This window comes from Oryctolagus cuniculus, chromosome 12 (genome assembly GCF_964237555.1).
Source record: "Oryctolagus cuniculus chromosome 12, mOryCun1.1, whole genome shotgun sequence".
NCBI lineage: Eukaryota > Metazoa > Chordata > Mammalia > Lagomorpha > Leporidae > Oryctolagus > Oryctolagus cuniculus.
The window spans coordinates 55928816-55943622 of record NC_091443.1 but is presented as its reverse complement, the minus strand read 5'-3'; the positions used below and the strand labels follow the sequence as shown (position 1 = coordinate 55943622).

The 14807-nt window shown below is 46.5% G+C and overlaps 1 protein-coding gene and 1 non-coding gene across 4 annotated transcripts in view; both read right to left on the bottom strand.

The window, feature by feature from the left end:
* Positions 1 to 14807, bottom strand: part of AVEN (apoptosis and caspase activation inhibitor) — a 190215-nt gene that overhangs the window by 151851 nt on the left and 23557 nt on the right. The gene's annotated exons all lie outside the window — the stretch shown is intronic.
* Positions 8164 to 8291, bottom strand: LOC127484058 (small nucleolar RNA SNORA11). Its single transcript, XR_007910838.2, has one exon. It is a non-coding gene; the product is annotated as a small nucleolar RNA SNORA11 (small nucleolar RNA).

Below are 14807 nucleotides of genomic sequence, written 5' to 3'. Positions count from 1 at the left end.
CCTGGCTGTTGCAGTCACTTGAGAAGTGAACCAGCACAGAGAAGACACACATGTCTCCTCTGCTCCCCACTGCCTGCCCCCATCTCTCCCCCCACCATTCAAATAAATAATTCCTAAAAAAAAAAAAAGAGAGAGAGAGAGAGAGAGAGAGAGACCAGAGGCTGGGGAGACAGGAGTGCACATAATCAATGACTAATAAAGGAAAGACAGTTAACGAAGCAAGAGAGTTGAGGAATACTGGCAAAAACTGTCAAAAATACCTCTGCGCTAACAGAAACAGAGATATCAGCCGGTGACAAACTGGCACAATATGAAGAAAGGACACAAGATGTACAGCAGGTGTGTTCTAAATCTCACCCCCCACACACACAACACCTCACCTGGTGTCAGCCAGCATTTCACTGGCGCCATCTGGTAGGCCACCCCTCGCTCACAGGACCCCACACTCTGAAAAGGCACCGCGCTCTCGTGGGGACGTCTGTGCCCCAGCCGTCCTGTGCGCCTTCAACAGCAGCTGCTCTCGTCACCACTGCCAGGTCCCTTGACGGAATCACAGTCTTACTCCCCTGGGGTGAGAGGCAGCGAGCTTCATTAGACCAAACTTCCTCAGACACAAGACTTGGCGTTGGTGTAACTTGTCAGTTGTCTGTCTTTTTGGACAAGGCTCAAACTCAAGCCCTAGCTGGTAACAGCTATTTGATTTGCCATTTTGCATGGGAGAAAGATGGACTCACCAGAATTCTCTTCCTTTAAAATGCCTCCCTCGTAGGAGGACAGCAGAGACCCCCGCTCTGATGGAATGGAGAGGAAGGAGTCACTAGGCCAATCCTCTGAAAAGACTTCTTTGTGCACACAGTTTATCGGAGCCTCACGAAATACTTTCATGAATGCTTCCACCTTCCCCGGCCTCCCAGCCTGTCTGAAAGCCCCTCTCTTGAATCCATCCTCCTTTTCAGCTCTTCCCTGATGAACAGTGTATAAAATGCATCCCTTCCCTCTTTTGTGGGCTGGCGCAGTTTGTTTTTAATATCCTATCTTTTCAAGGCCGGCGCCGTGGCTCAATAGGCTAATCCTCCACCTTGCGGCGCCGGCACACCGGGTTCTAGTCCCGGTTGGGGCGCCGGATTCTGTCCCGGTTGCCCCTCTTCCAGGCCAGCTCTCTGCTATGGCCAGGGAGTGCAGTGGAGGATGGCCCAAGTGCTTGGGCCCTGCACCCCATGGGAGACCAGGAAAAGCACCTGGATCCTGGCTCCTGCCATCGGATCAGCGCGGTGCGCCGGCTGCAGCGGCGGCCATTGGAGGGTGAACCAACGGCAAAGGAAGACCTTTCTCTCTCTGTCTCTCTCTCTCACTGTCCACTCTGCCTGTCAAAAAAAAAAAAAAAAATCCTATCTTTTCTTCACATTCAAGAGGACACACCCACAGTATTACCATGAGGGGAAACTAAGCTGCTGTCCTAAGCGGCTCCCTTAAAATCCACCTAAATCCAATGTGACTACGGCACACCCCATCTGAGGATTTCAAGGGCAAAGATGTTGTAGATGGAATGGGACAGCACTGTTTGCAAGGAAGAAGCCCACGCGTTGTCCTCGACACCTGCCCTTGCCACACAAGGCGCGGCACCTGAAAGGTGCCTGGCCGGCTCGCTCTTCTCTTCTGGCTGGACTGCTTTCTCCAGCTCCTCAGCCACGCCGTCACGGCTGCCTATCGGCTACAAGTCCCTCCTTCCCAGCCAGGACGGGAGGTGAGCAAAGGAAAAGGCTCTTCTCAGAGACGCTCCCCCAACGACAACAGGCCAGAGTGCTCTCCTCCGCCCCGCCCCACCGCAGCAGCTCCTGTCAAGTGTGACCTTTAGGAAGCTCTAACCCACATTAGGGAGTAAAAGTTTTTAATTAAAGCAAAGGGCAGCAAAGACGCCTAAGGGAGGGAAGAAGCTTCTACCTCGCGTTAGAGAAAGGTGGATTTTCTCAAAGCTTTCCGTGCAGACGAAATGCAAATCCCAGCACCAGGATTATATATATATATATATATCTTGGTGGAGCTCCCAAGCCAAGCGCTTGAAGCTGGGCCACAGGACACGTAAGCCTGAACATCCGCCTGTTGCTAAAGCGCCCTTGTCCTCAGCAATACTAACACTGTGCATGCATAAATATGAGATTTATCTCTGCTTCAGTGAAAACATAAACCAACATTTCATTCCACCTTCTCAAGGTCCCCAACAACAGTCTCAAAACACTCTTTGGGGAGAGGAAGAAGCACAAATTAAATTCTAGTGTTGTTTTCCTGTAACAAGAAGGCCTGTGAATTAAAAACTGTGGTCTCAACTCTCAGGAGGAATAAACCTGAAAAAGCTAAATCCTATCAGGATGCAAGCTCTAGCTTTGGAGGAACAGAAATGTGGTATCTTCCTGTAATGTGCTTGGCACAAAAAGGCTCAGCTGCCTCAAAATAGTGCCCCCAAATGGGATTTCTACAGAGACAACATTAACTAGGCGCTTTACCAACAGGCGGATGTTCAGGCTTACGTGTCCTGTGGCCCAGCTTCAAGCGCTTGGCTTGGGAGCTCCACCAGATATATATAATCCTAGTGCTGGGATTTGCATTTTGTCTGCACAGGAAGCTCTGAAAAAATCCACCTTTCTCTTAAAATTCAAAGCCCTCGTCTGTGAGTGCATTTCAAACATATTTTTGGCACCAAAATAAACTGATGGGTTTTTTAAAGATATTTAATTGAAAGGCAGAGTTCCAGAGGGAGAGAGAGAGAGATCTTTCATCTGCTGGCTCACTCCCCAAATGGCTGCAAAAGGCCAGGGCTGAGCCAGGAGCTTCTCCCCAGTCTCCTTGTGGGTGCAGCAGCCCAAGCACTTGGGCCAATCCCCGCTGCTTTCCTAGGCCATTAGCAAGGAGCTGGAGGGGAAGTGGAGCAGGCAGGACTCAAATGGAAGCCCATTTGGGACGCCAGGAGCGCAGGCAGCAGCTTTCCACAGCACCAGCCCGCTCGTGTACTTCTAACACAGACTTGAATCTGCTTTGCTGTATATGAGTTAGGAACTGTTTCCCCGGCTGTGGACTGCCACTTCACTTTCTCCTGAGTGCCTTCCCAGGACACAAGTCTGGAATCCTCAGGATGACCCACTGCTCCAGCTGTCGCTTCTGTGGGCCACACTTCTGGTGCCGTATCTAGGAAATGCTTGCCTAAGCCAAGAGTACAAGCATTCTCTTCCAATGAGGACTGTCCATCCTTCCTTCCATTGGAAGAGTCTGGCTCCTGGAGCACATCGCAACAGCTGCTCTGAAGACTGTCTTCCAGGGCCTGGGTCACCCCAAGGTCGGCACTCACTGGCCTTTGCCTCTGGTTACATTTTCCTAGTAAACTGGCAAGTGTTCAGTTAGTAGATTCTGAATATGAACTTGTACAGACTCTGGGTCCTGTTCAAATCCTCTGGAAAGTGTTGAGACTTTGCTCCCTTATCAGGCAGGCAGCCTGGTCAGCGTCCAGGGGCTAGTTTCACAGGCAAGGGTCCTGGGCCGCTTCGACAGCTCCCAGAAGCCCGGGACTTGGGCAGTGCAGGCACAGAGTAACCGGATCCCCTATCCCAGCTCTTCCTGCCCGGCTGCCCCAATCCTGTCCCTAACACAGGGTTGCCCCAGCTGCCTCTCAGGGAAGCACCTTCACAGGGCCACACTCGGGACAAAGCAGAGAAAGGAGAGGAAACAAGACGGGGCCTTCTCCGTGACCTCTGGACTGCAGGGGCTCTTTCCTCAGCTGCTCCAGCCGAGAGGACTTCTACAGGTGTAGAACCTGCCGGCACCGCCAGCCACCCGCGCTCTCCGAGGGAGCTGCCCCCGATGATCCAGCGAAGAGAGGTATCCCCCACACTCCTCCGCTGGTCTCTGGCCAGAAAGACGGGATCTCCCCTGGCTGTTAACGATCTCCGCACCAGCAGCACCGCTCTGCTGAGAGCCTCACTCACACAGGCTCTCACTACCTTCCCAATCGGCCAGCTTTTCACTACTTCTCTGATCCTGGGGAAAGCTGCCGTGGGCTGTGGCTGTCATCAGAGAAACAGCCGGCAGTGGGTTGCCTTCATCTCGCATCCCCCCTTAGCCATCCTGCAGTAGCATCTCTCTGCGGCCTCATCACATCAAAAGGGCTCTCAGACACCTGGGCTGAGGCCCCAGCCCATTTCCCACCTTCCTCTTGGTGAAGCCATCAGAGTGGGGACGCCTGCTCACCGCTCTTATAAAACCGTGACATTCAGTACACATCTTTTATCTCCCTCTTAAAACTATCGATTTATGCCCTTAACAAAAGAAAAAAAGGCGGGGGGGAGGAGAGGAAAGCAAAACTTCCCGACCTCTGGAAGGCTCTTCTAGTTGCTACTCTGCAAGCCTGTGCCATGGCCAGCCCATCGGTCACGCCGGGTTACGAGGCAGGCGGGACCTCACTATTAAGTGTAAACACATGTTCACCAGGTACGCCTGCTGCACTGAGAGGACCTAATCGACACAGCTTCAGGCTGTTGCAGGCATCCAAGAAAGCAGGTCTGTATTAAAACTCCAACAGCTGCCTCCTTCTATAGCCGAGGCACGAAACTCGTTCTGGTTTAATGGCGAGACAACCAACCATCTCCAGACAGAGGCCCAGAGAGTAGACTGGGCTCAGAAATGGAGCTGGACCCCTCCTCCCGTCAGTGCTCCCAGCTGAACTAGGAGAAGCACCCAACCTGCTACCAGAAAATGAACAGCAATGTTTCCAGACTGCTGGAACTAATTCCCGGCTTGAACACAAGGCCCACTATTCACTCACAGAAACATCGACTGAGGGCCCACGTTCTGCCAGGCACATGCCAGTGTGCAGGGAATAAAACAGAGAACAAGACAGACTCCCTGCCCTCAGGAAGCCTGCATTCTACTGCAGCAAACAGCAGCCGAATGCATGAACACTCGATGTTGGTTACATACCCACATCACGGTCATTGCTGCTGGGAACAAACACTATCAAAATCAAGTAGGCCAGTGGATAGAGAATGGTAGGGGCCAGCTCTCTGGAGAGACCTCTGCAGAGACAACACCCAAGCCGAGAACTGGACGGAACAGGAGAGCAGGCCCCAGGAGGCAGCAGCTGCGCGAGCGCCTGGGGAGAGAACATCCCGCCGCACTCAAGGATCACAACGCCCCGAGAGGCCGAGCTACTCCTTTCCCTCCTAGGACGATAACTGAAGGACCATAGTTAGCCTCTTTATTTGTATTGTTATTGTAAAAACCCTCAAACACACTACAGTGAATCCCCCAGGAACCCATAACCCTCGACTACAGCTTTTCAACAATTAAGAGAATTTACTCCCCCCACCCAGGCAGAGACACAGAACAGAGAGCTCCCACCCACATGGCTGCCTTGGCTAAGACTGGACCAGGCTCGAACTGGGAGCCAGGAACTTACTCCCAGTCTCCCAGGTGACAGAGACCCAACTACTGAGTCCTCACCACCGCCCCGCAAGGTGTGCATTAGCAGGAAGCTGGAGTCAGGCACAGGCACTCTAACGGGATGTGGGACTCCTAACTGACACCTTAACACCAGGCCCACGCCTGCCTCCCATCTTACTCCTACCTCCACCTTCTGCCCATGGACAGGCAGAACAATGTCCCCCCCAGCTTGTGCTGAAGCACAGCCCCTGCACCTGTGACTACGTCAAGTTCTACAGCAAAGCGGGTATTCCACTTGCAGCTATCTTAATTCCAGCGATGGCCAGGTGGCCTCAGGGCCTTAAAAATAAAAAGCCCACCTTTTCTGTCTCTCCCTTCCTAAGTAACAAAAAAAAAAAAAAGAATGCTTATTTCCCTGTGGGTAGGAAGTTGGCCATCAAAATTCATTATTTATGTCAGAAAACCAAAAAGAGAAGCTAATTTTCCAAAACTATATGCATTAAAGGAAACTATCAAATCGTATAAATTACCATAAACTAAAAGGAAAAAAACTGGGAATATAAAGAGCTCCCAAATACTATGTTAACAGATAGTTAATATATCTATTAATATATTAATATAGTTATAGATACAGAAAGACATGGGCCAATTCATGTGTTTATATAACATAGACAGTCAACTACTGTATTAAAAAATAAATGTACCTCTTTAAGTTGCTTTTTTAAAATAAATGTGTACTTATGGATACACCAGTTGTGGGGGCAGGAGGTACAGGTGGCTGTGGCACCAAAAAAGTCACTCCATGGTAAACTGCAAAAATAAACTTTGTTTCAAAAACCAATACATCAGAAGGGGCTAATAACCCAAAAGGAAAGAACAGTGCCCAGAGATCTGTCATGTGCTAGACAAAATCTGTCCTGTAGATGCAAGCTGACTGCGGCTCTCTAAGTCTACTGCTCAGTAGGAAATCAAACTATAATTGATTTTATTTGAAAGGCAGAGGAGGGAGGGAGGGAGAGGGAGAGGGAGAGGGGGAGAGAGGGAGGGAGGGAGGGAGGGAGAGGGAGAGAGAGAGAGAGAGAGAGAGAGAGATGAACAAAGAGCTCCCTTCCACTGGTTCAATCTCCAAATGCCCACAATAGCAATGGCCAGCCCAGGCCAAAGCCAGGAGTTGGGAACTCAATCCAGGTACCCATGCAGGTGGCAGGAACCCAAACAGGTGAAGCATCACCTGCTGCCTCCCAGGATGCACATCAGCAGGAAGTCAGAATCGGGAGCAGAGCTAGGATGTGACCCCAGGCACTCCGATGTGGGATGCAGGTGTCCCGAGTGCCAGTTTAACTGGCTGCCCCTGGGATAAAATACAAAATATCAGACAAGGCTCACATATATGTTGGTGACTGATACGAAGGCTTCACAGACCCAAAAGATAAGAAACTCCGTTGTCAAGAACAGACTTACCTCTCTAACCTCTCTCTGTAATTCTCACTCCTTCTTTCCTCTCTGTGTAAGAATGTGCTCATCTAACAAACCAAGAGGAAGGGGCTGGTGTTGTGGCACACCAGGCTAGGCTACCACGTAACACCTGAATCCCTTGTCAGTGCTGGTTTGTGTCCTGGCTGATCCACTTCCAATCCATCTTCCTGCAGATGTGCATGGAAAGGCAGCACATGATGGCCAAAGTACTTGGGTCCCTCCTACTGCTCCTGCTACTCACATGGAGACCTGAGTGGAGGTCCTGCCTCCTGGCCTTACCCTGACCCAGCGCTTCTGTTACAAGCATTTGGGAACTAAACCAGTGGATGCAAGTTCTCCCTCTCCCTCTCTCCACCACTCTGCCTTTCAAATAAAAAATGAAAAAAAAAATTTTTTAAAGAAAGAAAAATAGGGGCCAGTGCTGTGGCGTAGCAAGTAAAGCTGCCGCCTGCAGTGCTGGCATCCCATATGGGCGCCAGTTCAAGTTCGGGCTGCTCCACTTCCAATCTAGCTCTCTGCTATAGCCTGGGAAAGCAGTGGAAGATGGCTCAAGTCCTTGGGCCCCTGCACCCACATGGGAGACCTGGAGGAAGCTCCTGGTTCCTGGCTCCTGGCTTCAGATTTGCACAGCTCCAGCCTTTGCGGCAATTTAGGGAGTGAACCAGATGGAAGATTCTCTTTCTCTGCCTCTGCCTCTGCTTCTCTGTAACTCTGCCTTTCAAATAAAATAAATAAATCTTTAAAAAACAATAAAAATAATAAGAGGAGGAGCAACACAAAAGAGAGTAAGGAATATACATAGTTTCTCAGAGTTTTCTGGTTTGAAATAACATCAACAATTCAGAAAATAGTCAAATACAGTAGCAAAGAATTATAATCACCACCAAAATTTGCTGCTGTCTTAATCTAAATCAGCTAAGGTTTGAACACACTCAGCTGCGCAAGCATTCCCTGGTTGTTCAACTGTTGACTAAAGTATGAGGCGAATGTCTCTCCCAATTTGGAAAAATGCCGGACTGCATACCCCACCTGCTGTTCACTGCCTGCAGACACTGGGCTGCTGGCAACGTTTCAGCCATGAGCAAAACATCCAGGACTGCCCCGAAATCTTCCATTCCTCGTTGTCTGGGAGCTAGAAAAGCATCTCGGAATTAAGCCGCTGGTTCACCTTTCGGTTGTCAGATGCTTCCGCTTTCCTTATGAATGAGGCCAGAAGAATCTGCACATTTACTTCCCATTTTCCTCTCCTATGATTCCCCAACATGTAGAGCCTTTATTCAGAGCAAGGCCACACATTTTGTGGTTGTCCTCACAATGACCCCAAGTTGCTGTGGGGAGTGTTTAAACAGGGGAGCCAGTCTGCAGGGCCCCTGCTCTGAGCACATCCCATTCACCCCTTTGCTTTTCACTTCTTGGAGAAACAAACAAACGAAACAGAAAACTTAATCAGAACGTTTGTAAAAAGAAATAAAGAGTCACCATTTCACAGTCGCTTTTAAGCAGTCCATATTTCCAGAATGTCCATTTATCAAGCGCATCTGAATCTAACAATTCAGATATTTCATTGACTGTAAGATGCCATCTGGAAACTGAATAGGTCTCTTAACGGTTTTTCACATTTAAATGTTTACAGAGAGAGCCAGCAGAAAGAGAGAGAGACAATAAATTAACACATGTTTGCTAAAGATAAAAAGAAACTGAGCAGAGACTGCAAACAGGATATAAAGGTTTCCCAGCCTTCTTAATACCAGCTTGGCGGTCCTGATGTTGAAGGGACGAGAGCAGAGCTTTCACAGCTTCGGAGGGGACACAGTGTGGTGGAGACACATCTGTCCACGCCAGGCCACGGGGAGGAGACTTCAACTTCTATGTCACTCAGTGGGAATCTTAAATTCCCACCTCCACGTCTTACTACACCTTTTACTATCTCTTAAGGGCAGTAAGATAAACTAGAAAACCCGAAGTCAACAGAGCTAAGGGATGAATTACAATTCAATACAGCTTAGCCAATTTGCTACACGAGACAACGAGACAAGAAAGGTATCCACTTCATTAAAGGAATCCATCAATGATTAGTTCCAGGACAGAAAAATATTTACAATTACTTGTTTTTATGGGTCATCAACAAAAACTAAATCTCACCCTAGAAGTTAGAACCCTCAACTTCCAGTGTCAATCACACCACCTACAACTAGGCTGTACCTGTAAAAGGTCCTAAATCCATCCAACTAGTATCTCTTCCTCTGAAAAAGTACATTTAACATCATCAAATGTTCTGAAAAAAAGCAGTTAGCTTTAGTTAATTTCACTTATGACTTTTCAACTTCTTTCTTTAATCATAATACAAAGGATCTTCAAAAAGTTTCATGGAAATAGAATTAAAAGATACTTTGGTGAAAAAATGTTCTGAAATTTACAGTTTTTTCATAATCTACATTTTTCATGAGTATTTTGAAGACCCTTGTACATAATCATGGCAACAAAATAAAAATTCAAATATATCAGAAAGAGATAAATTCCCTCATCCTCTTTACATCCTGTGTTATTCCACAAACATAACCACTATTTACATTTGCTACCTCACCTTCCAGAACCCTTCTAAGCCTGTGCATGAAAACAGAGTAACACTACTGCTAACTTTAAGTATTTTCCCCTCTATGTTGGACATTTATTCCATACCTTCCTCATTCAATCAAAGCAACTGTATAGTATTCTTGTGTAGACATATCATAATTAGCCCTTCCTAAAAGAGACTTAGGAAGTTGTTTACAAGTTTTCCTTATGTTAAACAACATTGCAATGGACAGAAATCTACTTATTGATTTGCTAACTTGTCCAGACATATCCATGAAATCAATAGCCAGATACAGAACTGCTGGGTCACAGGCTGAATTTTGAGCTCAAATTGCCCAACAGGGGCAGGTGCCTGGCCTGGTGGCTCCCGATGTTAGCTTCCCACCAATGCAGACCTGGGAGGCAGGAAATGACAGCTCAAGTAGTCGGGTCCCTAACTCCCACATGGAAAACCTGGATTCAGTGCCCAGCTCCTGGCTCCGGCCCCCACCACTGCAGACATCTGGGAAGTGAATCAGCAGACGGGAGTTCTCTCTGGGTGTCTATCACTATCACTGTCTCACACTGTCTCTCCCTCATAGATAGACAGATAAATTGCTCTACTTAGGGATTTTTATCAACTCTCACCAAGAGAACAGAAGACTAAATTTAGTGAATACTGGACATAATACTTTTTAATACAACATAAAAAAGTTTTTTTCTGTATATCGTTTCCAACAGGAAGTCTATCTCCCAGGAAATTAACATATACTTTAAAGAGTTTAACACCGGCGCCGCGGCTCACTAGGCTAATCCTCCACCTTGCGGCGCCAGCACACCAGGTTCTAGTCTCAGTCGGGGCGCCGGATTCTGTCCTGGTTGCCCCTCTTCCAGGCCAGCTCTCTGCTGTGGCCAGGGAGTGCAGTGGAGGATGGCCCAGGTGCTTGGGCCCTGCACCCCATGGGAGATCAGGAGAAGCACCTGGCTCCTGCCATCGGATCAGCGCGGTGCGCCGGCCACAGTGCGCCAGCCGCGGCGGCCATTGGAGGGTGAACCAACGGCAAAAGGAAGACCTTTCTCTCTGTCTCTCTCTCTCACTGTCCACTCTGCCTGTCAAAAAATAAAAAAATAAAAAAAAGAGTTTAAGCAACCTAATTTATGTTTCCACTCTTCACTTGAGGCCAGTAAAGAACCTACAGCTTTGTATTTGGCAAAAGAAACAAAACACATAACAACAATCACAACAGTGACACACAAGAAATGGTCTTTCCTAGGTTAGTCCTGGGCTAACTTTAAAGGCTTAGTAAGAAACACTATGAGACAGCTGTAGTAGAGGCAGTTAAGTCGCTTGTAAGAATGCCCACATCCGCTGTCAGCTCCCCGTTTTGGCCTGGCCCAGCCTGGCTACTGCAGGCATTTTGAGAGTGAACCAGCAGATGGGAGCTCCCTCTCTCTTTCTCTCTCTCTCTGCTTCTCAAATATTTTAAAAAATTTATTTTTAAGAACTGGTGTATTTTAATTCTTCTGAGGTTAGAAAGAAAACCATAGATTTATCTAATCCTCTCATCCTATCAATAGAACAAACAGTACATACTGATAAATGAATTCTAATCCACATTTAACAAATTATTTTGGAAATAGTTCAGAAAAAAAGAAAATAAGTGCTAAAATTTCTATGTACTCTATATTTCAAATATCATTTTAAAATACAGTGTACAATAAAATAAAGAAAAACCTTTTTATTATGTAATTGACCCCCCAAAAATGGCAAAGGTAACAGTGGCAAGGACTCCAAAGTGTAAACAAGATAAGAATCAAGTTTTCATGATTTATAAAACTGCACACTAGCTTGTCAGCAGTCAGCAAGTGGGAGCAGGACCCGACAGAGAGTGTAAATTTAAGAGAAAATGTCTTGGTTGTACCTGTTTGGGGCTTAGCTTTGTATTTAAGCAAACAAACAAACAAACACAAAAAAGGAAATAAACTTGAAACCTGTCAGCATAAAAACAAAACAAAAAATATTTATTGCTGCCTCCAAAAAAGAACAAAACAGTAATAAAATGTTCTGTGGATGTAAGACCTCTGGATAACACAAGTTCTGTTTTATTGTCTCAATTTTTAAAAGCTGTTGCTTGCATTAAACTGGAAAGCGTGATGAACTTAAAACAAAACAAATACATCTATAACTCAATGCAATTTAAGGCTCTTATATAAATTTAGCCCTTGCAAGAGCAATTGTGTTTTGTTATTGAGCTGTCAACCACTTCTGTATTGTAAAACTGAAAAGCAAGGCAACTTGTCTGCTTAATTTTCCCAGGTAGGTGTAATATGTGCTCTGAAAAATAACATCTTCTGGCCACCACTCAATGCAAGGATTCCCTTGGTTGGCTACCAAAAGAAGAAGAAAATTGTTAAAACTTTAAGAATCATTCTACATAACCATAGTACTACTGACTTTAAAAGGAAAAGCAATAGCAAAACAAAATCTAACACTTGGGAGCAGAGTGAAACACAGTAAGGGAAAATAGGAAGCCAAACATTAGCTTAGGATAACACTTCTCCTTTTTTCCGCTATCAAGCTTTGCTCCCTGAAAAATCTTAACTTCCTTGGAAGGACTTGAAGTTTACACATCCGTAAAGTTCTTCAATAATATGACTAGTATTTAATTGGCCAAAATATTAAACAAAGATGTGTTAATGCTCTATTTTTTATGATTTATTGTATTTATTTGAAAGGCAGAGCAACAGAGGGAGAGACAGAGATCTTCCACCCACTGGTTCAACTCCTCAAATGGCCACAACTGCCAGGGCTGAGCCAGGACAAAGCCAAGAGACTGGAAATCCAGCTGGGTCGCCCACGTGGCTCCAAGCACTTCCCAAGCACATTAGTTCTAGAGACGCAAGAGCGTGGTGCCAGCTTCTGCTTGGCTCTCGCGAGGGCCTCATGGTGCATGTACCACAACAGCAGGAGCGTGTAAGGCGGCCAATGCAAGGTGACACAGGAAACATGGATTAAGAGACCCAAGTTGGGGGCTGGCGCCACAGCAGGTAAAGCTGCCGCCTGCAGTGCCGGCATCCCATATGGGTGCTGATTCAAGACCCGGCTGCTCCACTTTCGTTCCAGCTCTCTGTTATGGCCTGGGAAAGCAGTAAAGGATGGCTCAAGTGCTTGGCCCCTGCACCCATGTGAGAGACCCAAAAGAAGCTCCCGGCTCTTGGATCTGCACAGCTCCTGCCACCCCAGTCATTTGGGGAGTAAACCAGTGGATAGCAGATCTCTTTCTCTGCCTCTGCCTCTGCCTCTGCTTAACTCTGCCTTCAAGTAAATAAATGAATCTTTAAAGAGAGGAAGGATTCTCTTAAAGAGAGAGAAAGAAAGAAAGAAAGAAAGAAAGAAAGAAAGAAAGAAAGAAAGAAAGAAAGAAAGAAAGAAAGAAAGAAAGAAAGAAAGAAAGAAAGAAAGAAAGAAAGAAAGAAAGAGAGAGAGAGAGAGAGAGAGAGAGAGAGAGAGAGAGAGAGAGAGAGAGAAGAAAGAAGAGAGAGAGAGAGAGAGAGAGAGAAAGAAAGAAAGAAAGAAAGAAAGAAAGAAAGAAAGAAAGAAAGAAAGAAAGAAAGAAAGAAAGAAAGAAACCTGAATTGCTCTTGCAAAAACTAACCGTAAGACCAGCCCTACTCTCTTCCAAGGGCAATACCCCAATGACCACCACCTCTCAGTATCACCACACTGGGACCACTCTTCTAACAAAGAACCTTGGTGGGGAGTTTGGGGGCCATAGCATTTCCAAGCAACAGCAATACACTAACAAAGGGTCTCAGCACCAGTAACTCCCCACAGCCAGAGATGGAGGACGCACAGCCCTGCTAATCCAGGGGAATTATATGAATGTCTCCTAGCAGCCCTGTCATCCCATTAGGGCTTTGCTTAGGTTACTATTACAGTGTCCACTGGCCCTCAGTATATGTTTGATCTGTTACTCAAAAACTAAGCATCAGACAGAGTTAACAGCAAGGGCACTGGAGAACAGGACTAAGTTTCTACAGCAAGGAAGACATTCTGTTCATCTGCTATACAGTTTGAAATGCTGGTGCCGTCCGCGCCCTCCAGCGGTGTGACCCAGACAGTAAAGTGTTGTTCTGCATAGAAATCGTCCTGCAAGAAGCAACTGGAGGCTGACCAGACCAGGCCGGTCAAAGTACAACAGCAGCATCAGCACAAAACACACACATCAACTTGTATTTCCTTCCAACATCCTTTGACAAAACACCCAAAGTGAAGTATTATCCTTAACAATTCTCCATACACTGCCTCATGGCACCACCAAAGAAAATTTCTAGACCAACAAAGCTGTTATTTCCTCAAAAAAAAAAAAAAAAAAAAAGCATTTACTCTTAGCACCTCAACACACACACACACACAGTGAGAGAGAAACTAACAAAAGAAAATGAAATTTCAAAGATAATTTGTGCAGTATCCTTGTAAGTTAATCAGCAGCTTCTAGAAGAGAGAGATAACTTGGCTTTATTTCTCTCTTTGCTTTTTTTTTTTTTTTTTTTTTTTTTTGAAAAGCAAAGACAGAGATATCTCCCATTCAGAGTTTACTCCCCCAAATGCCCTGTAACACCAGGGCTAGGCCAGACTGAAGCTAGGAACCAAATACTCAATCCAGGCCCCCCATGTGAGTGGCAGGGATCCAACTACTTGAGCCATCACCTGCTAGCTCTGAGAGTGCACAGGAGCAGGAATCCAGAATCGGGAAGAGCTGGGACTTGCACCCAGGAACTCAAGGATGCTGACATCCTAAGCAGCGGCTTAACCAGTGCACGGAACACCTGCCCCATCCCTTTGAAATTTCAGACTGCACGAGGACATCTGAATAGAAAACACCTTCACAACCACTGACGTTCTAGAACAAAGGGCCAGTAAGAAATGCCGTGGTATGGTTAGGATCAAGTGACCTGCAAAACCTTTCTAGAGGTGCCCTGTCCAGTATTGTGGAAAACAATCACTATTATTCTGGGGAAAAATAACAGTGGCTTAGTTCTAGTTTTTCAGGAAACACAGACTGGGTATGAAATTACAAGCTAGGATTTTTAACCTTAGCAACAATTGCAAACAAAGACTGTAGCACTATTAAGAATGGCAAAAGGGGGTGGACACTGTCACATACAGGTTAAGTTACCACTGGGATGCCCACATCTATACTACGATGCCTAGGATGGAGTCCCAACTCCATTTCTATCCAGCTCCCTGCTAATGTGCCTGGGAGGCAGCACATGATGGCCCAAGTTCTTGGGTCCCTACCACCCATGTGGAAGACCCAAATGGAGTTCCTGGCTCCTGGCTTTGGCCT